The sequence below is a fragment of the Jaculus jaculus genome, chromosome 10 (genome assembly GCF_020740685.1).
Source record: "Jaculus jaculus isolate mJacJac1 chromosome 10, mJacJac1.mat.Y.cur, whole genome shotgun sequence".
Lineage (NCBI taxonomy): Eukaryota > Metazoa > Chordata > Mammalia > Rodentia > Dipodidae > Jaculus > Jaculus jaculus.
This window is the reverse complement of record NC_059111.1, coordinates 36,822,719-36,849,662: the sequence shown is the minus strand read 5'-3', so window position 1 is coordinate 36,849,662 and position 26,944 is coordinate 36,822,719. Positions and strand designations below refer to the sequence as shown.

At 36.4% G+C, this 26,944-nt stretch overlaps 1 pseudogene; it reads right to left on the bottom strand.

Moving 5' to 3' along the window:
* The window catches only part of LOC123463948, a 66,775-nt pseudogene extending 40,344 nt beyond the window's left edge, over nt 1-26,431 (bottom strand).
* Nucleotides 26,432-26,944: the final 513 nt, after the last annotated feature.

Genomic DNA, 26,944 nt, shown 5'->3' with positions numbered 1-26,944 from the left:
GGTCAGTCTTCATCATACCCTCTCCAGTGATTTTTGGCTCAGGTGTTCTTTCTAAGGGCCTGGTGAAGGTTCAGACATTTGGTCTGCCTTTTAGGATATAGAATTTTATACTACCATTACTGTTTGGGTCTAGATGTGTCTTTCCCACCCACTCTGTTGCCCTCTCCTCCCTCCTCTACCATCCAGTTGATAAGTCCATGAGATGCTTGCTAGGTATGTAAGGCATCTTGGGTAGATTCAGGTTAGGTGTTGTAGATGAGTGGGACTATGTGATGATTTTTTTTTTCTTATTGGGTAAGTTTACTACTGAGAATTGTCTGTTCCAGGTTCCACCATTTTTTCTCAAATTTCATTGTGTCATTTTTTTCTTACTCCTGTATAGAATTCCATGGTGTAGATGTGCAGAAAAATGGATGGACCTGGAAAGGATTATACTAAGTGAGGTAACCCAGGCCCAGAAAGCCAAGCGCCACATGTTCTCTCTCATATGTGGATCCTAGCTACAGATGACTGGGCTTCTGTGTGAGAATGAAAATACTTAGTAGCAGAAGCCAGTAAGTTAAAAAGGAGACATAAAGGGAAGAGAAAGGAAGGGAGGAGGGTACTTAATAGGTTGATATTATATATATGTAAGTACAATGATTGTGATGGGGAGGTAATATGATGGAGAATGGAATTTCAAAAGGGAAAGTGTAGGGGGGGAGGGAAGGAATTAACATGGGATATTTTTTTATAATCATGGAAAATGCTAATAAAAATTAAAAAAAAATAAATTGAGCAACAATAAACATGGTTGAACATGTACTTCTAAGGAAATTAGATGAGTCCTTAGGATATATGCCTAGGACTGCTATAGCTGGGTCACATTGTAGCTCAATCTTTACCTCTTTTAGGAACCTCCGCACTGATTTCAACAATGGCTGGACCAGATTGCATTCCCACCAACAGTGTGGAAGGGTTCCTCTTTTTCCCCAACTGTGCCAGCATTTATGATCATTTGTCTTCATGATGGTAGCCAATCTGACAGAAGTGAGATGGAATCTCAATGTAGTTTTAATCTGCATTTCCCTGATGACTAGTGACATAGAACATTTTTAGATCCTTATATGCCATTCGTATTTCTCCTTTTGAGAACTCTCTATTTAGCTCCATAGCCCATTTTTTGATTGGCTTGTTTGATTCCTTATTATTTAACTTTTTGAGTTCTTTGTATATCCTAGATATTAATCCTCTATCAGATATATATTTGGTGAAGTTTTTTCCCATTCTGTAGGTTGCCTTTTTTGATTTATTCACAGTGTCCTTTGCAATGCTAAATCTTTGTAATTTCAGGTGGCTGTAGCTACCTGGACTTAACATCTGGGTCCTCTATTATGTGCCATTGATCTATACGTCTGCTGTTGTGCTAGTGCCATGCTGTTTTTGTTACTATGGCTCTGTAGTATAGGTTAAAATCAGGTACGGTGATTCCACCAGCCTTATTTTTGTTGCTCAGTATTATTTTAGATATTCAAGGTTTTGGGGGGATTTCAAATGAATTTTTGGATTATGTTTTTCTATTTCCATTTCTTTCAGATTCTCATACTTTGTGGAGTATATGCTTTTATAGTATGTCCATATGATGTTTTGATTTTTCTGGCATCTGTTGTGATGTTACCTTTTTCAACTCTAATTTTTTTTAATTTGTGTCTCTTCTCTCTTTTGGTCAGACTTGCTAAGGGTTTATCAATCTTTTTATCCTTTCAAAGAACCAACTCTTTGTCTCATTGATTCTTTGTATTGTTTTTAGTTCCTATTTCATTATATTCTGCCCTAATCTTTATTATTTCTTCCCATCTGCTGATTTTTGGTTTGCCTTGTTCTTCTTTTTCTGAGGCTTTAAGGTGAAACATTAGGTCATTTACTTGCAACCTTTCTAATTTCTTAATATAGTCAATTAAAGCTATAAATTTACCTCTTAGGTCTGCCTTCATTGTGTCCCACAGATTTTGGCATGTTGTGTTTTCATTATCGTTTTTTCTATAAATTTTTTGATTTCCTTCTTGATTTCTTCATTGCCCCATTCATCATTTAGTAATGTGCTTTTTAAATTCCATGATTTTGTGTATGCTCTATAGCCTTTCTTGCTATTGATTTCTAGTTTGATTCCATTGTGGTCAGATAGAATGCAAGGAATTATTTAAATTTTCCTGAATTTGTTAAGATTTGCTTTGTGTCCTAATATATGGTCTATTTTAGCAAATGTTCCATGTGCTGCTGAAAAGAATGTATATTCTGCAGCATTTGGATGAAATATCCTATGTGTATCTGTTAGGTCCATTCCTTCTATGACCTCATTTAGTCCAGATGCCTCTTTGTTTATTTTTTCCTGGGATGACCTGTCAATTGATGAGAATGGGGTGTTGAAATCACCCACTACCACTGTGTTTGGTGTTATCTGTGACGTTAGTTCTTATAGCATTTGTTTGATGTATTTGGCTGCCCACATGTTAGGTGCATATATGTTTAAGATTGTAATGTTCTCCTGTTGGAGGGTGCCTTTAATCAATATAAGGTGGCCTTCCTTATATTTCTTAACTAATGTTGAACTGAAGTGTACCTTATCAGCTATTAAGATAACAACCCCTGCTTGTTTTCTAGGTCTATTTGCTTGAAACATTGTTTTACAACATTTCACCGTAAGAGATTGTCCGATCTTTGTAGAAAGGTGGGTTTCTGGGAGGCAACAAATTGAAGGATCCTGCTTTTTAACCCAGTCTGCAAACCTATGTCTTTTGTTTGGGCATTGAGGCCATTGATATTAAGAGATATTATTGAAAGTGTGTTCATTTTTGCCATTTTTTTTTTGCAGTTCTTCCGGTTTTACCTTTGCTCTCTTGTGTTAACTAGCATTTGAGTATTGTTTGTTTTTTCCATTTCCTAATATGTGTGCTTTTCTTTTTCTTCAGCATGGAGGATTCTTTTAACTATTTTCTGTAGAGCTGGTTTTGTCTTCAAATACTTCTTTAGCTTGCTTTTGTCATGGAACATCCTTATTTCTCTATCTATTTGAATGGATAGCTTTGTAGGTTAAAGTAACCTTGGTTGACAGTTGTTATCTTTCAGAACTTGGAATACATCCCTCCAAGCCCTTCTGGCTTTTAAAGTTTGTGTTGAGTAATCTTCTGTAATCCTGATGGGCTTGCCTTTTTGGTATCTTGATTTTTCTCTCTAAGTGTTTCAATATTTTTTTTCTTTGGTCGTGTGTTTGGTAGTTTGATTATAATATGGCGAGGAGAAGTTCTTTCCAGGTTTTGTCTGGCTCATGTTCTAAAGGATTCCTTTATCTGCATTGGCACCTCTTTCACAATTTGGGGGAAATTTTCTTCTATGATTTTGTTGAAGATGTCAACTATGTCTTGGAGTGAAATTATTCTTCTATTATGTGCTTAATTCTTATATTTGATCTTTTCATAGTGTCGGGATTGTCTTGAAATTCCCACTCATATTTTTCTAGAAGTTTGTTTTTCTCTGTTGGACTGTATTAGATATGCCACCTGGTCTTCTAGCCTAGATATTCTGTCCTCTCCTTCATCCATTCTACTGGCGAGATTTTCTACAGAGTTTTTTTTATTTCATTAACTGTGTTTCATTGCTAGTAATTCTGACTGGTTTTTCTTTATTATTTCTATTTCCTTATTTATGTCTAGTATTGACCTCTTTATTTCATTCAATTGGCATCCTGTGTCTTCTTTGCTACTTTTGATTGCCATTTTCACAATATTGATTCTTCCAATCTAGGAACAAGTGATGTTTTTCCACTTCCTAGTGTCTTCTGCAAATTCTCACTTGAATGTTATAAAGTTTTCCTTGTAGAGATCCTTTACTTCCTTGGTTAGGTTTATTCCAAGGTACTTTATTTTCTCTGATGCAATTGTGAGTGGGAGTGATTCTCTGATTTCATCTTCTGTGTGTTTGTTGTTAGCATATATGAAGGCTACTGATTTTTGTATATTTATTTTGTATCCTGCAACATGGCTGTAGGTGTTTATCAGCTATAACAGTTTGCTGGTAGAGTCTTCACTGTACTTTATATATAGAATAGTGTCATCTGCAAATAGTGATAACTTGATCTCTTCCTTTTCAATTTGTATCGCTTTTATGTGTGTGTCTTGCCTTATTGCTATGGCTAAGACTTACAGTACTATATTAAATAAAAGTGGGGACATTGGACACCCTTGTCTTGTTCCTGATTTTAGTGGGAAAGCTTCCAGTTTTTCCCCATTTAGTAATATGTTGGCTGTAGGCTTGTCATAAATAGCCTTTATTATACTGACATATGTTCCTTCCATTCCAACTCTCTGTAGGACTTTTATCATGAAGGTATATTGTATTTTGTCAAACGCTTTCTCTGCGTTTAATGAGATGATCATGTGATTTTTGCCCTTCAATCCATTTATATAATGTGATACATTTATAGATTTGCATATATTGAACCATCCCTGCATCTCTGGGATAAAGCCTACTTGGTCAGGGTGAATGATCTTTCTGATATATTCTTGTATTCTGTTTGCCAGTATTTTGTTGAGAATTTTTGCATCTATGTTCATGAGGGAGATTGGTCTGTAATTTTCTTTTCTTTTTTTTTCTTCTATCTTTACCTGGTTTTTGTATCAGGGTGCTGTTGGCTTCATAGAAAGAGGTTGGTAGAATTCCTTCTGGAAAAGCTTAAGAAGCAATGGTGTTAACTCTTCCTTGAAGGTCTGGTAAAATTCTCAGTGAATCCATCTGGACCTGGGCTTTTTTTACTTGGGAGATTATTGATAACTGTTCAAATCTCCATGCTTGTTATCGGTGTATTTAAGTGATTAATCTCATCTTGATTTTAGGGTAGGAGCTTAATGCGTATGTGTGGCTCTGAAGACTCTCAGAGTATGGACAAAAGTGACTCTAGGTGTTGGGTGTTCCTGATATGAGAGTATTCAAGTAGGTTAAGTGGAAAAAATACAGGCAGATTCTAAAATTTAACTATACAATGTAAACATTCAGTGCACAGCAGCACATTGTAGTTATCCATGAGTAGATATTATGACAACCAGGTCCTCCCTCTGTCCCTTAGGCTGTGGGGTGCCTCACCCACTCCCTTAATCCTGACAACAAAGTGGTTAAGATTTCTGGTCTATAGAGGGTTCTAAGTCAGCTTGTGACCAGGTGAGACCCTTCCCTATTGTATAACAGAAGAGTAAACAATGCCACTATAATTCAAGAAGCAACAAATAACAAGCCTAAAATACACATATTTAAGAATGGCAAATTTGAGCTAGGGAAAAACAGCACACCACTTTTAAAGGTAACCCCATCAGAATTACTCCAGACTTCTCAATGGAAACCCTGAAAGCTAGAAGGCCTTGGTATGAAACACTCCAAAGTCTGAGAACCTATGGCTTCCAACCCAAACTATTCTACCCAGCAAAAATCTCTCTCATAATAGATGGTGAAAGAAAAACTTTCCATGAAAAAACTCAGCTTTACAATTATATGAACACAGAACCAAACCTACAGGGAGTATATCAGAAAATTCTCCACAGAGAAGAAACAAATAATTAAACTCCAATGCCTACAAGAAGCAGATCATAATAACCAAACACAGAGTAGGCAAAAAAAAAAACCCTTCAAAGTCCATGAAAACACCAACCCACATATACCATCACAATATGGCAGGGATCAAATCAAATCTCATAGTCATTACCCTAAATATTAATGATCTTAATTCACCTATCAAGAGACACAAGCTAACAGGATGGATCAAAAAATTAGACCCCTTAATCTGTTGCCTTCAAGAAACCCACCTTTACCACTAAAGACAGACACCACCTCAGGGTTAAAGGGTGGAAAACAATATTCCAAGTAAATGGGAATAAGAAACAAGCAGGCATAGCTATATTAATATCAGATAAAATAGACTTCAAACAAAAAATAATCAAAAATGACAAAGAAGGCCACTTCATACTTATCAAGGGAATGAATGATCCATGAAGAGGATATTATGATCATAAATCTGTATGCACCACAGTTCATAAAGCAAAACCTACTTGACAATAAAATAGAAATAACCACCAGCACCATTATAGTTGGGGACTTCAATACGCCATTATGGGTAACAGACAGATGATCCAAACAGAACCTCAACAGGGAAGTAAGAGCTCAACAAAACCATTGATCACTTAGACCAAATGGACATCTACAGAACTTTCCATCCCAAATCCACAGACTACACATTCTTCTTAGAAGCCCATGGAACATTCTCTAAAATAGACCCTCTGCTCTTCAATATAGTACTGGAAGTCCTAGCTCAAGCAATAAGAGAAGACATATATATACATATAAACATATACATATATATAATATAATTATATATATTATATATATATAATATAATATATAATTTTATATATAATATAATATATATAATATATAATTTAATATTATATATAATATAATAATATAATATATAATTTAATATTATATATATACATACACATATAAACATATTAATAACCCAAAGAGCTCCAGAAGGAAAGAAATTATTACCTTTTCAATCTCCATGGGTGTTATATGTATGTGTAGAAGATTAATTTGCTTTGAGTTTAACTTTGGTATGTTGTATGTGTCCAGGAATTAATCCATTTTCTCCATATTATCCAGTTTTGTGGAGTATAAGTTTTTGAAATAAGTCCTGATTTTTCTCCAAATTTCACTTATGTCTGGTGTGATCTCACCTTTTTCATTTTGAATTTTGTTAATTTTAAGCATCTCTTTTTCTTTTTTTCTTTTCTTTTTTTTTTTTTTGCTTGATCACACTAGCCAGGTGTTTGTCAATTTTATTTATTTTTTCAAAGAACCAACTCTTTGTTTCATCAATTTTAAAAATTATTTCCTTAGTTTCCAATTCATTAATTTTGGCTCTGATCTTATTCTTTCCTTTTGGAGTTTATGGGTTAGATTCTTTTTGTTTTTCCACTGCCTTTAGGTGGCTGGTTAGGTTTTGGGTTTGGCATCTCTCTGTCTTTGTTATGTAGGCATTTAGTGTTATGAATTTTCCCCTTGGCAACTGCCTTCATTGTGTCCTATGTTTTACTACTCAAGTTGGTTCTCATTGTCATTCACTTCCAGAAATTTCACAATTTCATTTTTTATTTCATCCACTACCCATTTATTGTTTAAAAGTGTGTTGTTCAGTTTCCAGGAGCAAATTGGATTCCTGGTGCATCTTTTGTTGTTATTTTCTAGCAATACAGCATTGTGATCTCATATCATGCCAGAAATTATGTCGATTTTCCTAACAATATGGAGTTTTGCTTTCTGACCCAGTATATGATCTATTTTAGAGAAGGTTCCATGGCCTCCTGAGAAGAATGTGTCATGTGTGGATTTGGGGTAGAATGTTCTGTAGATTTTATTTTATTTTTTTTAGGTCTAGGTTTTCTATGGTTTTTTGAGCTTTCTCACTTCTCTGTTGAATTTATGCTTGGATGATCTACCTATTGCTGATAGCGGAGTACTGAAGTCTCCAACTATGATGGTGTCGGTGGTTATTTCTGATTTGTTTTCAAGTAGGTTTTGTTTTATGAATTGTGGTGCTCTGTGTTTGGTGCATGAAGATTTATGATTGTGATATCCTCTTGGTGGATCATTCCCTTGATAGGTATGAAGTGGCTTTCTTTGTCTATTTGATTACTTTTGGTTTTAAGTCTGTTTTATCCATTATTAGCATAGTGATGCCTGCTTGTTTCTTATTCTCGTTTGCTTGGAATACCATTTTCCACCCTTTCACCCTGAGGAGGTATTTGTCTTTAGTGGTGTTGTGGATTTCTAGAAGACAACAGATTGAGGGTTCTAATTTTCTGATCCACCCTGTTAGCTTATGTCACTTGATGGGTGAATTAAGGCCATTAATATTTAGGGTAATGACTGTGAGATTTGACTTGATCCCTGCCATATTCAGATAGTATATGTGGGTTGGTGTTTTCATGGACTTTGAATTTTTTTTGTGCCTTTTGTGAGTTTGGTTACTGTGATCTGCTTCTTGTAGGCACTTGAGGTTGATTATTTGATTCTTCTGTGTGGAGAATTTCCTGAAGTATACTCTGTAGGTTTGGACTTGTATTCATATAGTTTTAATGCTGAGTTTTATCATGGAAAGTTTTTTTTTTTTTCACCATCTATCATGAAGGATACTTTTGCTGGCTATAATAGTTTGGGTTGGAAGCCATAGGCTCTTAGACATTGCAGTATTCCATTCCAGGCCCTCCTGGCTTTCAGGTATCCAATGAAAAGTCTGAAGTCATTCTGATGGAGTTACCTTTATATGTAATGTGCTGTTTTTCCCTAACTGCTTTTAAGACTTTCTCTTTGGTATCAATATTTAGAGTCTTAATGACAATATGCCTTAGAGAATTTCTCCCCTGGTGAAGTCTGTTTGGATTTCTGTCAGCTTCTTGTAACTTGATGGGCCTTTATTTTGAGAGAGTGGGAATGTTTTCTTCAATAATTTTGTTAAGTAAGTTCTCCATGCATTTGGTCTGAATTTCTTCTCCTTCTGGTATTTACATGATCTTAATGTTGGGACGCTTACAGTTATCCCACTGTTCCTTCATGTTCTGTTCACAAAAATTTTTGGACTTATTGAAACTTTTACACTCACAAACTGTTTCTTCAGTTTTGTCTATCCTCCACATGGCTGATTATATTCTTGAGAGCTTCTATAGAGTTTTTGCCGTGTTCAATTTGGTTTGTATATTTTACTACTTTTTTCTTGTACAGTTTCCATCCCTCTATCAAATTCCCTTTCACATCATTTTCTGATTTTCTTAATGATTCTTGGGATTCATCCTTGCATTTCTTTATTTCTTCATTGAGCTTAGGCAGCTGGTTATTTAGGTCTTCTCCTTCTCCTTCTCCTTCTTCTTCTTTTTCTTTTTGCTCTCCTTCAGATCATGTAACTTTCTTTGGACCCCTTCCAGGTTCTTATCTATTAAATCTAGTCTAAGGAGAACAACACCCACATAATTATCAGCCCTTTGTTACTTTTCTGCATGTTCTGCTATTTGCTTGGTCAGGGTTGCATAGTTTATATCATCATTTTTAGGGTTCTTATCCTAGCGTGTCTCTTCTCTGTTTTGATTAGAGACATCCATTGTGGGACTGGGCAATATTATTGGATTTACTTACATTTGAATTTTCATGTCATTCCTTTTCTGCTGTGGTCTGTCCATCACTGTAGGAGGCTTATTTAATTTAGGAGGGAGATATAGTCTACCCTTTAAATGTATTCAGTGGTTATTCTCTTTTATGTTTGCTTTCACTAGGCTTCTAATGGTATTGGACCTGCCTGCTCAGAGGAAAGGAGTCCATGAGGCTCTGGTGGGGGCCCGAGGACCTGTTGGAGAGGCTTGGTGTTTATGATTTGGGGTATGGAGGAGTGCATGATCATGTTGCCTGAACTGGACAGGGGAGTTGGGGAGCAGTGGCCAATGGGATGGTGTTCCTGAGCCTGGAGGTGTTTGTGGAGCTACTCTGGTCTTCTTGGGCCTATGCATAGGGTGGCAGACAGTGACACGTGGGATAGTGTTCCTGAGCCTGGAGGCTGAATGGAGCTAATCTCACCTACCTGGGTCCATGCATCTGGGTGGTGGGCAGCAGGGAGTGGTATTGAGATCCTGAGTCTGGATGCATGGGTACATCTATGCTGTTTACTGGCTTGGGTCCCCACACTGGGATGGAGGGCAGTGGAGAGTGGAATGGTATTCCAAAGCCTGTATGCACGGGTAGAGGTATACTGGCCTGCTGGTTTGGGTCTGGGCACAGGTAGGCAGCAACGGCCAGTGGGAAGACTTTGTCACATGCAGCAGCAAGTTTGGTGTTGTTGGACTATAACAACAGAGGCAGGTTGTACCTCCACTCAGCAGTGCACTGATTGATTTGGTGCATGCAAATGTTGTGGAAACCACAGAGACCATTCAGGAGAGATCCAGCTAACCTGGACAGGGAAAGGGAAAACTACAGCCCACCAAAAATTTGTGCCCTTGTTGCTGGGGTTATGGCAGCACTAATTGCTCATGTGCTACTACACCATTTGCACACAGCAGCTCTGCCTGCTGTAATGAACAAACTTTGATTACCTGGCTTGCTACTGTGCCATCCTACAGGCTCTGATCTACAATAACTCACACTGTGTGAACATCTGTAGACACAAATGGATAAATAAAGCCACTGCTACATGCTTATGAAGGTAGAAATATGGAGCAAATATTCCATCTTGTCTTTGTGCTTTCTTGTCTTTGCCTGATGTCAATAATTGTGGGCTCAGTTAAATGTCAATATGAAGGAAGCCTAAGTAGAAAGCCCACTAACTTGTATCTCTGCATACAACACTTGGAGATAATTATAGAGCAGCTATGCCATCTCTTTTGTCCACCAGCCACTCTTGAGCTAATGTAGCTATCCTGCTTTCTCAGAGGATCCCTGGTCTCCATCAGCCAGCATTGGCATGGCTTCTTCTGGGGATCCACTCAGGTGATCAGGCTGGGCTTACAGATGGCCACCACACAAGTCAGCAATGGAATAGCTTCTTGGTATGACACCACTCAGGTGACCAGGCTGGACCATGCTGGAGTTATAGATGGTCATCACACAAACCAGCATTGACATGGCTTCTTGGCATGGCACTACTCAGGTGACCAGGCTGGACTTATAGATGGCCACCACATAAACCAGCATTGGCATGGCTTCTGGGGATCCACTCAGGTGATCAGGCCTACATGGAAAAGTGCTCTATCCACTGAGTAATCTTACCAGCCCAGAACTTTTAAATTTAATGATCCTTTCTATGTTTCTCTTCCCTTCACCAGCAAATTGACTTGTTGGATTTTCCACTCCGTGTGATGGTTGGAACTTTTCTTCCTAGAGGACCTGAGTTCCTAGTTTGCCTGCATTTCTAGTTGCTGCAGTTCTTCATTAACTACTGGTCATGGAAATAATAAAACATGAACTAGCTGATCCTCCATGTTTCAGAAAGCATCTTTATTGAGTCATCTTTACAAGACCTGTTTGACAAAAAGTTTGATAACCATTTCTCGGTAGATGACTTTATTTTCTACCATTGTTTATAACAGCAGCAAATAGCCAAATAGTACTTTGATTGCAGAATAAGCTCCCTTAAATATGTCCATATCCTATTTACAGGTTGTTTATATTATATTGGTAACATTACATGGCAAGGATGAATCTTGCAGATGGAATTAAGGTTATTAATCATTAGATGGCCATATAATGGAAATATTTTCCTTGATCATTTTTGTGAGTATAGTATAACTACAAGGGCCCTTAAAAGTAAAAGGGGGCAGAGAAGGAGAAAAAGAGGCAGGGTAGCTAGGGAGAAACAACATAACTGACTTTGGATGCAGGGAAAGAAGCCATCAGAGAAGAAATGTGAATCTGTAAAGAAATGCAGCTCTGCTGTTTATTGTGATTTAACCTCAGGGAAACCATGATGGTGTTCTAATCTGCAAACTGTAAAACAATTAATTTATGTGATGTTAAAGCACTAAATCTGTGATCATTTGTTACAACAGTAACAGAAAATTTGTATACTTTCATTTCCAATAAATGATCCATGGCTGTGTTGCCAGGTAGAACATTTCTCTGTTGAAAATGAATTAATCCAAGCCCACCAAGCCATAGGTTTCAAGGAAGGGAATAAGAAACTCTTGTAGTGGATAGACCATTGTGAGCTCCATCCTTACTTCCCACATTCTTGCACCTTGATTGTGGGAGAACAGTGTGATATCCAGCCTGCTAGTTAAAATAGTCTCTAAATTGTACTGGTTAATGCTTCATCTTGTCAGTGTTGTACCCCAGCTGACAAAGTAGACTTCAACAGCCCATTCCATTGTTCTATGAGTCTAGTTATTTCCAGGAGCAGTGGGTGGTATCAACACAGCAGCTGGGAGTAGAAAGACTTGTACTTCAAGCACATCAGTTCCACAGTGCATTCCAGAAGCATGAAAATTCTGAAACAGACAGGGTACATACAGGGATTAATATAGACATAGGTGGGCCCTAATTGGCTAGGTAAAAATCAGAAGGGCCAGTCAGCAGAGAACTAGCCAACCTGAGATGGAAAATTAAAAGCCTACCATCTTCCCAAAAGGTGGTGACCCTCAAGGAAAAGATGCTTCCAGCTGTCAATGCACTGGCAGCCAGTTTGGGCCCCACCTGCTGGCACTGGTCACCATTAGATGAACTGAGTCATTTAACCCTGCACCATCTAATTTGTATAAGCCCAGACTCTGACTTTTGTTTTCTCTGGGTATTAGAATCAGTTCACAGCCAATATCTGACATGGCAGAAAACGTCTTGGTGTTAGCCTTCTCAAAATGTTCAGTCACCCTGACAAATAGCTGAAGGTATCTGGACAAAACATGTATGGAAATTTTAAGAATTTATATTACAGATCATTCATTAAATACACATGGCCTCTTTTACTTAGAGGGGTTTTCATATTGTGAACTGGGAGCCATCCAAGGAGTCATCAGTACTTACTTAAACTTAGATTCTGTCCACTAAATGCATATTTTTCCACTACTTTTTTTCTCAAGAAATAGTTTCAAATTCTTGGAACTCTAACATTTCTTTTCCTTAAGATGCTTGGTTCAACAAACATTGATACAAATCCCCACTCTTATAACTATTGCTGTTACTATACTTCCTATGGGTATAATGGTAACTATTAGCTGGCATCTTCTCTTTCAGGATCTTATTTTCATGAAAATATTTTCACTGTAAACTCATGATTACCATTGTTATCTCTAGCCTTTTCAAGTATCCTGGTAGATCCTCTGTAGTACATCCCTTTTGCTAAAAAAAAAATTATTTGCAAGAAGAAACAGTAGAGAGAGACAGTTAGAGAGAATGAACATGCCAGGATCTCCAGCCATTGCAAAAGAACTCCAAATATATGTGCTGCTTTGTGTATCTGGCTTTATGTGGGTACCAGGGAATCAAAACAGGGTGGTTAGGCTTTACAGATAAGCACCTTAACCACTTAGCCATCTCTCCATCCCTGTAATCCATCTCTTAATGTTTAGCAAGGGTAGTGTCTATGGGCCATCAAGGAGGTGTGGTACGATGTTGTAAATGAAGTTTCATATAATATATCCATTTCATCTCTGGAATCTTAGAGTTCCCATAAGATATCAGGGAGAGTTGTGGAATCTCAGGTAACTGCAACTCTGCTCAGGGTCAGGCTTTATTTTGTCAGCTCAGCAAGTATTGACATTGTTACTAGCACATTATATTCTGAATTCTAGGAGAATGTGCTCATATAAAGTTGATTTAGTTTAACATTTTGTCTTCCATTTTTTAAATACCAGAGGAATACACTACTATACGCGTTCTCGAAAATCTGCTCTCAATTGATGAGAACTTGCCAATTTGCTCTACCCATGTTGTTTTCACAGAGCACAACTTGTAAAGTTGTTTCTGAGATTGTGGGGGTTCTCATTCTATTTATGATCCTAGAAGCAAGGCATAGGGGAGGAAGGCCCCTGAACAGAACTTGTTTTAGAGACAAGTCCTCCCAATGAAATGAAAGCATAACTTCCTTTCAGATGGCAGGAAAAAGAGCTGTTTTCACTAGCAAACATATTTCTTTCCTTGTTTATGAGACACTGCACATTATATTGATGCTGTAACTCTATAACACCTACAATGAATACCTGATTTGATTTATATTCCTAAGTGGATGTCTGTTACTGGTAATAACATGTTCCATTGATTCTGATGCTGTTTTTCTTATTTACCATATTTGGAATATGTATCATTTAATAAATCTTTTCCTTTTGCCCTTTATAAAGAGCAATAGTAACAGCCACCTCTCCTACAGACTTGTCATCACCATTATTACCACTATAAAATATGCCAACATCATTACTGTCCCATTTATCACAGAAAATGTTCATTGAAGGCACATGTAGCCAAATCTCAGAATTAGATGGCCATATCCTCAGGTTGCTTCTGGTAAAAATGTTCATTGAAGGTATCTTCAGTCAGGTTCACATTGTTGGTAGAAATCACCCAACCAAGAGTAGCTTGTAGAGATAAAAGAGGTTTGTTTTGGCTTAAAGACTTGAGGGGAAGCTCCATGAAGTTAGGGGGAAATGATGGCATGAGGAGAGGGTGGACTCCATCCCTTGGCTATCATAAGGTGGACAATAGGAACAGGAGAGTATGCCCAACAGTGGCAAGTGGCTATAATACCCATAATCCCACCCCCAATAATACACTGCTACCAAGAGGCATTAATTCTCAAATCTCCATCAGCTAGGAACCTAGCATTAAGAATACCTAAGTTTATGGTGGACACCTGAATCAAACCACACAAGTTGTTACAGCCAAATCTCACACTTAGATAATGCATCCTCAGACGAGGCCTGCTAAAAATTACTTTACTAGTGAGGATCATGTCAAGAATAAAATGACACACTTAAATAGGTTGTTAGAATCAAATATAGAGACAATTTGATAAGAAGGGACAAATATAATATGAAAAAGTTCTGGGAAACATATATTTATTACATTGTGTCATTTCATAGTATATGTATAATATTAAATGATCATGTCTCACACTTCAAATATATATAATATTTTGCCAATTCAATATTTTACAAAAGAAAATTGGGTAAACAAAGCATTGAAAGAAATCAGAATCTAGATAATAGAATCTACCAGCAAACCTGAGTTTTAAAGTCAAGGTGGGGGAACAGTTTCAAGAGCCTTGGGAAATTGTCAAAGGAAAGATATGATGATAGATAAAGAAATTCTGATCCTGCCATAACTTTCATTAGAAAGTAAAAGAAATTCATACTTCCCCTTCCTTCCTCTGATCTACTGCTGGAGAACGCCACTCAAAGGCCCCAACAGAATCTGGGGAGATGGAAGCCCAGATGAAAGAGCATACTCCACACACATCTTCAGTTGTGAGGTTTCATGGGATGTGAGGGATTGTCAAGGGGTGAGTTCTTAGCTGTATGCCATAGAATGTAAGATGACATTGAGTTGGAGACTCATTTTAGTTTTAGACTTACTAAAATGCAGAAAATTTGCTTTCAATGTACTTTTAAACTTAATGAAGTACAGTAATAAAGAAATAGATAAGTATGCAAAACAAAAATGATTTAGGAGGACAAAAATAGAGCAGACCCTTGAGATCTTTGTTTATTTTAATGGTACATTAAATTTAATATGTCTTCTGATAGTAACAGAAAATTTAGTGCCATACGTTTAAGACAGTAACCAGCAAAAAACAAAAACAACAACAACACTCATGAGTATTCAAAAAGTTAATTGACAAAATGAAGCTCACAAATTACTTTTGAATTTTAAGGACAATTTCATGAAGAATATGTCCTATAAATTTTAAGAAAAGGTATAATGATTCTACTGCAATATGAAAGAAATCCTTTAATGGTAATTTGAACATAAAAACATTTTTCAGTAGAGAAATAATGACTCTCAGCAAGGTTAAGGAGAAATTCTTGAATGTGACTTCATAGTTTTGTACATTAGAAGTTACTTTGTGTCTTCATGTTACATGTAGATGAAGGTGTGATTGGCAAGAACCTGCAGGTTAGTACTTGAGACTCAGCATTTCTTTGGCTCTTTAAATTGTTTTATATATGCACTCATTATATTGGAAAGATGACTATAGGCCTACATACCTGATGAATTTAGATGCAAATATCCTGCACAAAGTCCTCCCTCATAAACCAAATTCAACAACACATCAAAAGCATTATGCACCTTGTCCAAGTAGGCTTCATCCCTGAGATGCAAGGATGGCTCAACATATAGAAATTGGTCAATGTAATACACCACATAAATAAACTTAACCATAGAACCACATGATAATCTCAACTGATGCAAAGAAGGCCTTTGACAAAGTACAATGCCACTCCATGATCAAAGTGCTGGAAAGAATATACATGGAGGGTTTATATCTCAAAACAATAAAGACTATATATAAAGCACCAAAGCCCAAATAATAATTAATGGGGAAAAATTCAAGGAGTTCCCACAGAGATCAGGAACAAGCCCACTCTCACCCACTGCTCTTCAACATAGTACTAAAATTACTAGCCTAAGAAATAGGACAGAGGAAAAAAATAAAAAGGATACAAATTACAGAGGGAGAAGTCAAGTTAACCCTGTTTGTAGATGGCATGATCCTATACATAAGTGACCAGAAAGCCTCCATCACAAAACTACTAAAGGTGATTAATTCCTTCAGTAAAGTGGCACAACACAAAATCATTGCACAAAAATAAGTAACCATTCTATATGCAGAAGAGAAAGAAATCATTGAGGCTATACCATTTTTCAATAGCAACAAAAAATTAAATACCTTGGAATAAGACTAACCAAGGATATGAATGAGCAACATAATGAAAACATAAAGACCTCAAGAAAGAAATTGAGGAGGACTTGAGAATATGGAAAGACCTCCCATGATCCTGAATATGTAGAATTAATATTGTGGAAATTGCAATTCTACCAACAGCAACATACATATTTAATGCAATACCAATAAAAATACCAGCATCATTTTTTCACAGAGATAGAAAAATGATCTCAAATTTCATATGTAATGGCAGCAGGTCTCGGATATCTAAACATAAAAAAAAACCCTCTGGAAGTATCACCATACCTGATGTAATGCTATATTACTGAGCTATAAAAACAAAACCAGCATGGTAATGGCATAAGAACAGAAATATAGACCAATGCAACAGAATTGAAGACTCAAACCTTAGGTCAAATAACTACAGCTACTTAATTTTTGACAAGTTGCCAATTATGTAGACAGGAGAAAAGACAGCATTTTTAGCAAATGGTGTGGGAAAAATTTCATGGCCATATGTAGAAAAATGAAACAGAAACTAGTTGTTTCTGTTCAGTTATATGAATATAACATTTGTATTCAAAGATGTATGAAAATTCATGGTCATGATTTTTCAGAGGGAGTAATTATCAACCTTTTATTATTTGTAACTAGATCCTGAAAATATGAATTCCATGGGTGGAGGGTTATCATTCAGTTGATTCAAGAATTGTACGTGGAGTTGGAGAGATGGCTTAGAGGTTAACGCACTTCCCTGCAAAGCACAAGGACCAGGGTTTGATTCCACAGTACCCAGTAAAGTCAAATGCACAAAGTGGTGCATGTATCGAGAGTTCATTTACAATGGCTGGGGGCCATGGTACACCCATTTCTCTGTCTATCTCTCTTCTCTCCATCTTTCTGTGCTTGAAAATAAAGAAATAAATAAAATATGTTTTTAAAGTTGCATATATCACATTTCTATACTCACTGTACTTTTAAAATTTGTCTGCTGAACATCTTCCAACAACCATTATTATTGTTTATAATTCCTCATTGGCTGGACTAATGTCTCATTTCTCAGCTGTGCCTATCTTTTGTACTGACTTTAGTCAACAATCTATAAATTTATATCAATGAATCATTAGCTCTTGTTATATAAACATTATTGCCAACAGAACTTATTTTGTAGTAAGATATTACAGATTTCCTAAAGTTGCTTAAGTGCCTCTATTTTATGATCTTTTGTGAGCCTGGGTATTTATTATCTACTAAGAGCATAAGGATGAAGCACTATTATTTTCATACTCTTTCTCAGCATTCTTCCACATTAGAACCATCCATTTCATCCCCATCATCCTATAGCTTGCTTTTGTTTCTTATCATATTATTTTCTGTCTTACTAAAGATTTATCTTGTTGTTCTCAGATAAAGTTTATGTTTAGTGACTTTTTATTAAATTTTTGACACTTGCTATTTATATATCTGTCCTTTTATATAAATCTGCAAGCTTTCAAGGGATCTATATCTTAAAGATATTTTAAAATATTCTTTCCTCAAAGTTCCTGCAAAGAAACTAGTTTGCCAAATATTTTATTTACCTATACTTTAAAAATCAAATATTGGTCAAAGATACACTTTTGATTTTTTTGAGATAGGGTCTCATTCTAGTCCATGCTGACCCAGACATTAGTTTCAGGTTGCCTTGAACTTAAACCAATCCTCCTACCTTTGTCTCTTGAGTGCTGAGATTAAAGGTGTGTGCCACCATGCCCAGCTAAAGACACTTTTAATAATAATTTTCTGAATTTATTATTCAAAGTGATTAAAATTAATGTGAACTTAAATTTGTTAACTAAACAGTTGAATAAATTAGGCCTTTCCACCTTTTCTAAACTACCTGCAGATCACTTAAATTTTAATGTGTATAATCTGTGGATTATTATTTGCTATTATAGGTTATTTTGTTCTTCTTTACTTTATATTCATATTGGGGGAAAGATGTTGTAGGATATCCTCCTTTCATTGGTTTTCAGTACTACCGTAAAATGTATTTCTATGGAATGCTTCAAATAAGCACAGTTATATACATGAAGTGGAGTTTGTATGAACTAAGTGCACATCATACATCTCTAGTAACAAGCTAGTATGTGGCCAAGTTACTTCAACTTGGCTTACAAGCTTAGACCGTCTGTATTGTTTACAGCCAATTTTATGTCTTACATTTTTGGCTTCACATATTCTACTAAATGTTTTCAAAAGATGGAGACTTTCTAATAGCATAATTACAAGAGCATTGCCCTTCTAGAAATACTGGCATATAATAAACTAAATTAGTGCTGGATTGTTCTTATTGTTCTGTTCAGGTCTGTGGCATTGTTGGATTTAGTCCTCTCCTCCTAGCATTTTTCACAAAGTGATTTGATCATATTTGGGTTTATTTCGACATTGTTTGGATAGTATTACCTTATGAGTGGCACCATGTACTTCCATAAGAAGATACTTAGTTGCTGGTACATTATTTTTATTAGTGTGTATTCATAATTAGGGCTAAGGTGATGACACAGTAGGTTAGAGTATGTGCCACAAATGAGGACCTGAGACTGCCTGAGTTCTATTCCCCAGAACACACATAAACAGCTGCACATGGCCACACATGCCTATAACTCTAGTCCTGTGAGGAGTAGAGTGAAACAGGAGAATGACTGAGGCTTGCTGTCATCCACTCTGACAGAAAGTAATAGTACCAGGTACAGTAAGAGACTGTCTCAAGGAAATATGTGGAATAGCATATATAAACAATAGCACACCACAATATTGTGCACATGCTCAATGTACAATTAAAAAGGATACAGAAAACATTGAAATTATTCTTTATATTGTTTCATTATAGGTTTGCAGAATGAGATAATTCAAATTTCATAATTTCTTCTCCTTTATGAAAAAGAATGGATAATTGGCATAAGGAGAAACTTTCTCCTGAGCAAGTCATTAGTAGTGCTGCATGAGCTTCCAACTGACTTGGCCCACTCTGTATCAGCAAACCTTGAGTCAACCAAATCAAATACTTGCTCAGGAATATATATATATATATATGTATGTATGTGTATATATTCATTTTGGTATATAATATATACACATATAGTCTCTTTACATGTTCATATATGGGAGAAAACACATGGTACTTGTCTTTCTGTGTCTGCCTTATTTAACTTAATAGGGTGATTTTCATTTCTCTCTCCTTTGCCACAAATATCACCCTTTCATTCTGTTTTGAAGACTACAATTTTGTATACATAATATATATATATATTTTGTATACATTATATATATATATATATATATATATATATATATCATTCTTTATTAATAGTACCACCTTAATCATGAGCATTCAGTACCATCTGGTGTGCAAACTGGCTTCATTTCCTTTGAATGTCTAGTCAGGAGTCAAATATCTGGATCATCACTAAATTCACTGTTTTTGGAGTAACATCCATGCTGTTTTCCATAATGACCATACTAATGTATATACCCCCCAATTTTTTTATCCACATCCTTACATGAATTTTTATTGATTTTGTGTCAGTAACCATTCTCACTGGGATGCAATAGTGTATCATAGTAGCTTGGATTCTCATTTCTTTTTGGCTGATGGCATGAGGTATTGTTCACAAACTTTTGGTTGTTTATATTTCTTCTTTAAAGAAAAGTCCATTCAAATTATTTTCTATTTTAATTGAATTATTTAATTTTCTGTTGGTGTTTTAAGATTATTTATTTTTATTTTATTTATTTGAGAGAGAGAGAAGGAATGGCCACCCCAGGGCCTTCGGCCACTGTAAACAACCCCCCATGCATGTGCCACCATTACATCTGGCTTATGTGGGTCATGGGGAATTGAACCTAGGTCCTTTCTTCACAGGCAAGTGCCTTAATGGCTAAGCCATCTCTCCAGCCCTTTTGTTGGTATTTTGAGTTATTTTTATGTACTACATACTAGTCTTCCATCAGGTGAATAGTTAACAATATTTTCTCCCACCCTTAGACAACCTTTTCAATATACAATAAAAGTTTTAATATCTTTATTTCCTCCATGCAGAAGATATTTCAGAGTATAGTGGCTACAAGAGACTCTACAGGAGCTCATTACTTTTCAAGACATTATTCTTTTCAATGGACAGAGATAAGTAACATTTACTTAAAAAGTTAAAGTTAATATGTTAATATTGATATTTCAAAATATAATTTTATTACTAGTTTCACTTGAGTGCATTTCTTCATATTTTAAAATTTTATTTTATTTTGCAAGTGGAGAGAGAGGCAGGCAAAGAAAGGTAGGAAGAAAGAAGAAAGAAAGAAAGAAAGAAAGAAAGAAAGAAAGAAAGAAAGAAAGAAGGAAGGAAGGAAGGAAGGAAGGAAGGAAGGAAGGAAGGAAGGAAGGAAAGAAGAAAGGGAACACCAGGGCCTCTGTCAACTGCAGACTCCAGATGTATGTGCCATTCTGTGTATCTGGCTTTATGTGTGAACTGGGTGTATAAAACCCAGGCCTTTAGGCTTTGTAATCAAGCTCCTAAACCAATGAGCAACTCTCCAGCTCTGAGTTCATTGATATATATATTTTTTTGTTTCTTTTAAGTCATAAACCTTTTCTAATGATTCATATAGAAGCCTTTATTTCTCTCAACAATGAATGTTGATTGTGTGTGTGTGTGTGTGTCTGCAATTTCAAGGAGTTATATTTTTTATTTCTGTGTTTATTGTAGGTTTTTTAAATATTTATTTTTATTAGTTTTCTATTCAGCAAATACAGGCAGTTTGGTACCATTATTAGGCTCATCCGTGACCTACCCCCTCCCCAGTGGCCCCTCCTTGTTGATGTATATGGGTCGTGCATTGTGGATTTAGCCCACAGTCATTGGTATGATAGGTAGTCTTTCAATTTTGTAAAAATGATTAAATAGATGCTCAGTCTCTTAACCCTTCCCACAAGGAAGAGTCATTAAAAGGACCTTGGTCTTTTATGCTTTCCTGGTGGAGCATTATATCTTAATTGCCATCTCAGGTGACATTCAGGTCTCCACTATGACTGATCCAGTGAGATAAGAAAAGTAGCCCCAGGTTCATTTTACTTCCTATAGTGTAATCTTTGTTTAGTGGATATAAACTTCCTCTTGTACAAAGTATCTGTTGAAATTATTCTATCTGTTTTTGTGTGTCAGCCAGATAACTTTTATCTTTACTAGTGTTAAATTTATGAAAAGAACAAGAGAGCACAAATATGGCAAATACTGAATAGGATCCCTTTGCATGTGGCAAAGATTAGGAGAAGATGGCCTTGATATTCCATAGAGAACTTCTAAGCAGGCACTAAGGGTCACCAGTACAAGGAGTGCTTTAAAATATTAGATAACAAGTAGAAATAATAGGATACTTCCCTGAACTTAACATTTATTATAGTGGTGAAACTATTAAGTATTGTCAAAAATGTGAAAAAAATCTTTTTCCTATATCTATCTATTTCTCAACCCAATACTTTGTTTTTCAATGTGCTTAAATTGGAATTGAGAAGTCCAGACAAAATGTTCAATTCAGCTGTGGCTGGAAATGGGACCATCTAGGGATCTTCAGAGCCACAGACAGGTGTTTGAGGTGAAAGTAGAGATATATTATTTTGCCAGGATACTGATTTGGGGAGAGTTGGGATAGATAAACACATTAAGGCCTACAAACACAAGAAAGTCATTCTAGATAGTTATTGCTTTGTGGGCTGAAGCTAGACATTCATTAAACTGAAGCCAATTTTTCAATTCACAGTTAGAGATAAAAACCTTACCATAGGGCTGGAGAGATGGCTTAGCGGTTAAGCGCTTGCCTGTGTAGCCTAAAGACCCCAGTTCAAGGCTCAGTTCCCCAGGTCCCACGTTAGCCAGATACACAAGGGGGTGCACGCATCTGGAGTTCGTTTGCAGTGGATGGAAGCCCTGGCGGGCCCATTCTCTCTCTCTCCCTCTATCTGTCTTTCTCTCTATGTCTGTCGCTCTCAAATAAATAAATAAAAAATGAACAAAAAAAAATTAAAAAAAACACCTTACCATAGAAGTAGAAAAGGCAGAATTAATATGAAAGTGAAAGAATTTTTGTCAAAGTATAAATGTAGAAGAGATTACAGCTGAACAAGAAATTTCCCTTTGTTTAATAGGGTTGCTAAAGAGACAAAGGAGGAAAAGAGGCTGCATAAAATTATGTTTTAAATGACTTTATGCATTTCTCTTCATTTTGCTTAATCAGCAATATTTTCACACTATGGCTAACACACAGAAGTAAGCCCAAAGCTGTTAAATATGATATTTTTAACCATAATTAGTCTATGAAGAAAAGATGTGTGGCAGTATGATAAAAAGATAATTCATATGATTTAAAAAATTATTTATTTAATTTGAGAGAAACAAAGGAGATAGAGAAAGAATGGGTGTCACAGGACCTCTAGTAACTATAAATCATCTCCAGACAGTTGCATTCACTATCTGTGCATCTGACTTATGTGAGTACTGGGGAATAGAACCTGGGTCCTTAGGCTTTATAGGCAAGCACCTTAACAACTAAGCAATCTCTCTAATCCCATAAACTTTTTTAATGAATGAGGAGTGGTTCTTGTAATTACATTTTGATAATTTTCTTCTTTTGTTTATGGCTTAGGAAATCTGACATCCGTTTCTTCTGTTACCTGGTTCTTAATCTTTCACTGATCTTCTTGTCCATAAATCTATACTCTAAATCACCTATACCATATATGCCTATTTCTTAAATTAGATCCAACCAATTACAAGCATGTTTTGACATCTGAATGTATTAATTTCCTGGATCCAAATGACTTGCACTTGGGTAGTGTGTTCACATACTGAAGGCTCTGAAGATCTCTCAATCTATTTGCTTCCCTAATTTTAGATGTAGGGCAGTGACAATTTGGATAATAAAGAATATACCTGAATGATTATTTGAATCTGTTTGGCTCTTTTAAGGGTTCAGATACAAGGGATTATAGAGAATGCATAGCCCCTTGGTCAGCAGTTTCCCAAAGCTCTGAGTACATTTGCCTTATATTATCTCAAAACATTGAGCTCAACAATAACTCGTGTTGTTACTGAATAAAGGCTGGAAGTGTACAGCAGAACTCCTGCTGAAGACTGCTGCTCATTGTGCACAGTGTTTGGTAAGCAGTGCGTCATCTGTTTAACCACAGGGACTCAATTCAGCTGAACTCTAATATCATGCTTGTGATGTTTTTATTTTGCAATCCCACCAGGCACTTGTATTTTCAGTGCTGTGGCCATTATCTTCTTTGTCCACATCCCTTGGTTAATGATTTATTGACAGTTGCATCTGTAAATGCATTTATGATTCACAATAAGGAAAATAAAATTCTCAAAGGGCAAAAGTAGAGTAAAAAGGATGAATCCAGAGAGATTGATGAGATGTCTTCAAGTCCCTAGCTGCTCTAAGGGAGTTCTTTTAGCCATGGCTAGTTCCCTCATAAGCTAATTATGTGACTGTCTCAGACTGATATGGTCAAAAGACAATATTAGGTCCTGTTTCTTTTCAGAAGTTTAGCAGAAACCATCTACATCAAGCCTGGATTTTTGAGGACTAATTTTCTCTCTTTGAAGGAGTCAGTAAGTAATAAATGCTGTTTGCAAATGTTGTGGGTACAAAGAGAGAGAGAGAGAGAGAGAGAGAGAGAGAGAGAGAGAGAGAGAGAGAGAGAGAGATATTGAGGGAGGGAGAGGGAAGCCGAGCGTGGTGGCTCACACCTTTAATCCCAGCACTCAGGAGGCAGAGGTAGGAGAATTGCATGAGTTTGAAGCCACACTGAGAATACAGAGTGAATTCCAGGTTAGCCTGGGCTAAAGTGAGACCATGCCTCAAAAAATAAAAGAGAGAGAGAAAGAGAGACAGAGAGAGATAGAGAGAGAGAGAGAGAAAGGAAGAGAGAGAAAGAGAGGGGAAGAGAGAAGGTGAGAGAGGGAGATAGAGATAGATGGGGGTGGGTACAAAACTGCCTCTTGACAATTTAACCATGGTCTAATGTGTATGAGGATTTGTGGCCAAACTTAAGAGTTCTTATACTGGAACTCTGAAACATCAAAGACAAAAAGAAGATCAAAGGGGAGAGTCAAAATAAATATAGGAAACAATGTGGAGATGCCCAGACTGCTTTTCATCCTTAGTAATGAGCCAGAAGACTGAACAAGCACTTTCAAAGTGTGACATGAAAATAACTGTTCACCTAGAAGAACATGACTAAGAAAGAAGATAGAAATAAGATAGAAATTTAAACTGAGATAGCTTACCCCTAGCGGTCCCACCAAAAGATACTTTTTAAGTGGAATAATAAAAACGTTCCCATTGCTGCCATAAGATTACATTTGAGGAATTTCTCTAATGTAAACATTGATCTTTTTGAATGATGATACATTTGGTAGTCTCTCATGCCTCTAATATTGATAGCAAGAATTTTTGTGGTGATTGGCAGAAGCAGAAAGAGAGAAGCAGATATCTAGAATGTATATGAAAGACATTATGGGATAAGGGAAAGAGATGAACAAAGAAAAAAAATAGGTTAGAAATTCTGTTACTTACTGGCTGTGTGTTCATCAAAGTACCTTTTATATCACTAAGCCTCATGACACATCTTGCATCTTAAAGCTGTGACCACAGTAAGCTTGGAGATGCAAGGCATACAGTGTCCCTGGAATACTGGAGTCAGGGAAGCATGGAAGTGAAGCCCCTTAGCAAGAGCTGAGGACACAGTGGTGCGTAACTGCAGAGGGATCTATAGTACATGCAGGGAGGCAGGGGAAGGACCATTTTTTCTTTTGCCTTGAGACTTCTGGGTCTTTCTTCCACTGTTAAGCCCAACTGGAGGCAGAGTAAAGGAGCTCAGTGCATAGTGTTCAGACTTTTGAATCATAAAGAACTGGAGAAGGGTGAAGAATGAATGTGAGGGAGGGGTTTATGAGACCACAGGAGAAGTGTCTACTGCTTATGATTGTTTTAAACCTCTGAGTGAGATTGTGTATGGTAAAGTTCTTTGTAAATACAATAATTGTAGCAAACCCAGGTGTTATTCTGATATAACTAACCAGTGTATGATCATCCATTGCTACCAAGAGATAGTTGGAGGGTCTGCCTTCTAGTCTCCACAGACTAAATGCCATATCGCCCTCCCACTTTCCTTTTTTCAAGCCTGATCTTCTTGTTTACTTTGATAATATTTTAATGTGATTGGCATATTGAATATGGAAAATAAAATGTTTATATTATGCCTTAGGCACACCACCATCCTAGCCCACAAATGACCCTAATATAAGTAGATGTTATATAAAAACATATGTCATCAGCAGTATTACATTTTCTTTCTCTCAATTTCTCCCCAAAGCACATTACATGAAGAAATAACCTTGTAATCAATTATCTATTTGGTTGTGCTATAAATTTTACTTAGCTTTGCAAAGGCTGACATATTATAAAAGCAAATACAGTGATAGCAGGGGGAAAAGTTTCTATTCCAGAAATGTTTTTAATGTCAGAATTTTCTCATGTCAATCACTGACATTCCTTGTTGCATTTCTGCCAGATGTGTCATGGAAAACCTCCCAGACACTTGCTCCTGCAGTGATTAACACCTTCTGCCATCATAGCCCTTTCCCGGGCTGATGTAGAAGCAGCCTGGTGACTGGGTGTATAATAGAACAGTTGTCTGTGTGCATAATAAGCATTATCAGTGAACTATTACTTCTGATGTTGGTAAATAAAATATCATTTTTTCTAATTATTAAAACTTGATTTTGTTAGAGCAAATATATTTAATATAAAGTTACTTTAAGGTAAACCTTTCCATTTTAACATACTTATATACTCTCCCAAAACTGTACCCAAGAACTTGAACTCAGAACCATAATCTGTGACCTGGATTTGCCCCTTAATTTCTCCAGTATATTCCTGGGCTGTCATTTTACGTGTTGTATTACATACATTGGTTAAAATGCATGAGGCTTCATGAACAAATTCCTCAGTTAATGGTGGCTTAAGCAATTATGTAAGATAATAAGAAATTCAGGGGAAGGTGATTCAAGGGCTGTTTCAATAACTCAGTGAAATCATTAGAGACCCACATGCTTTCCATCTTCCCACACTGCCAGTTGTGTGGGTGACAGTTCTCTTCATGTTCACAGATGGCAACAGCAGCTTTAAGGGAAAGAAAGAAAAAGAAACATTGTCTCATTTCCCTTTTAATCAAGAAGAGAAACTTATTTTATGAACTCCTACTTGATTTTTTTTAGGTCTCATTGGCTAAAAAAGCAGGACCATGTGATCACCCTTATTCTATTCTGGTAGTGTTTTTGTTTTTTATGGACTTAGGTTAAATATAATTACCCACATGCTATGAACATGAGACTGCAGGTTTATGCACAAAAGAAATGCCAGGAGGAAGGGGTGGGTCCCCTTGAAGTATGTGTGGAAGAC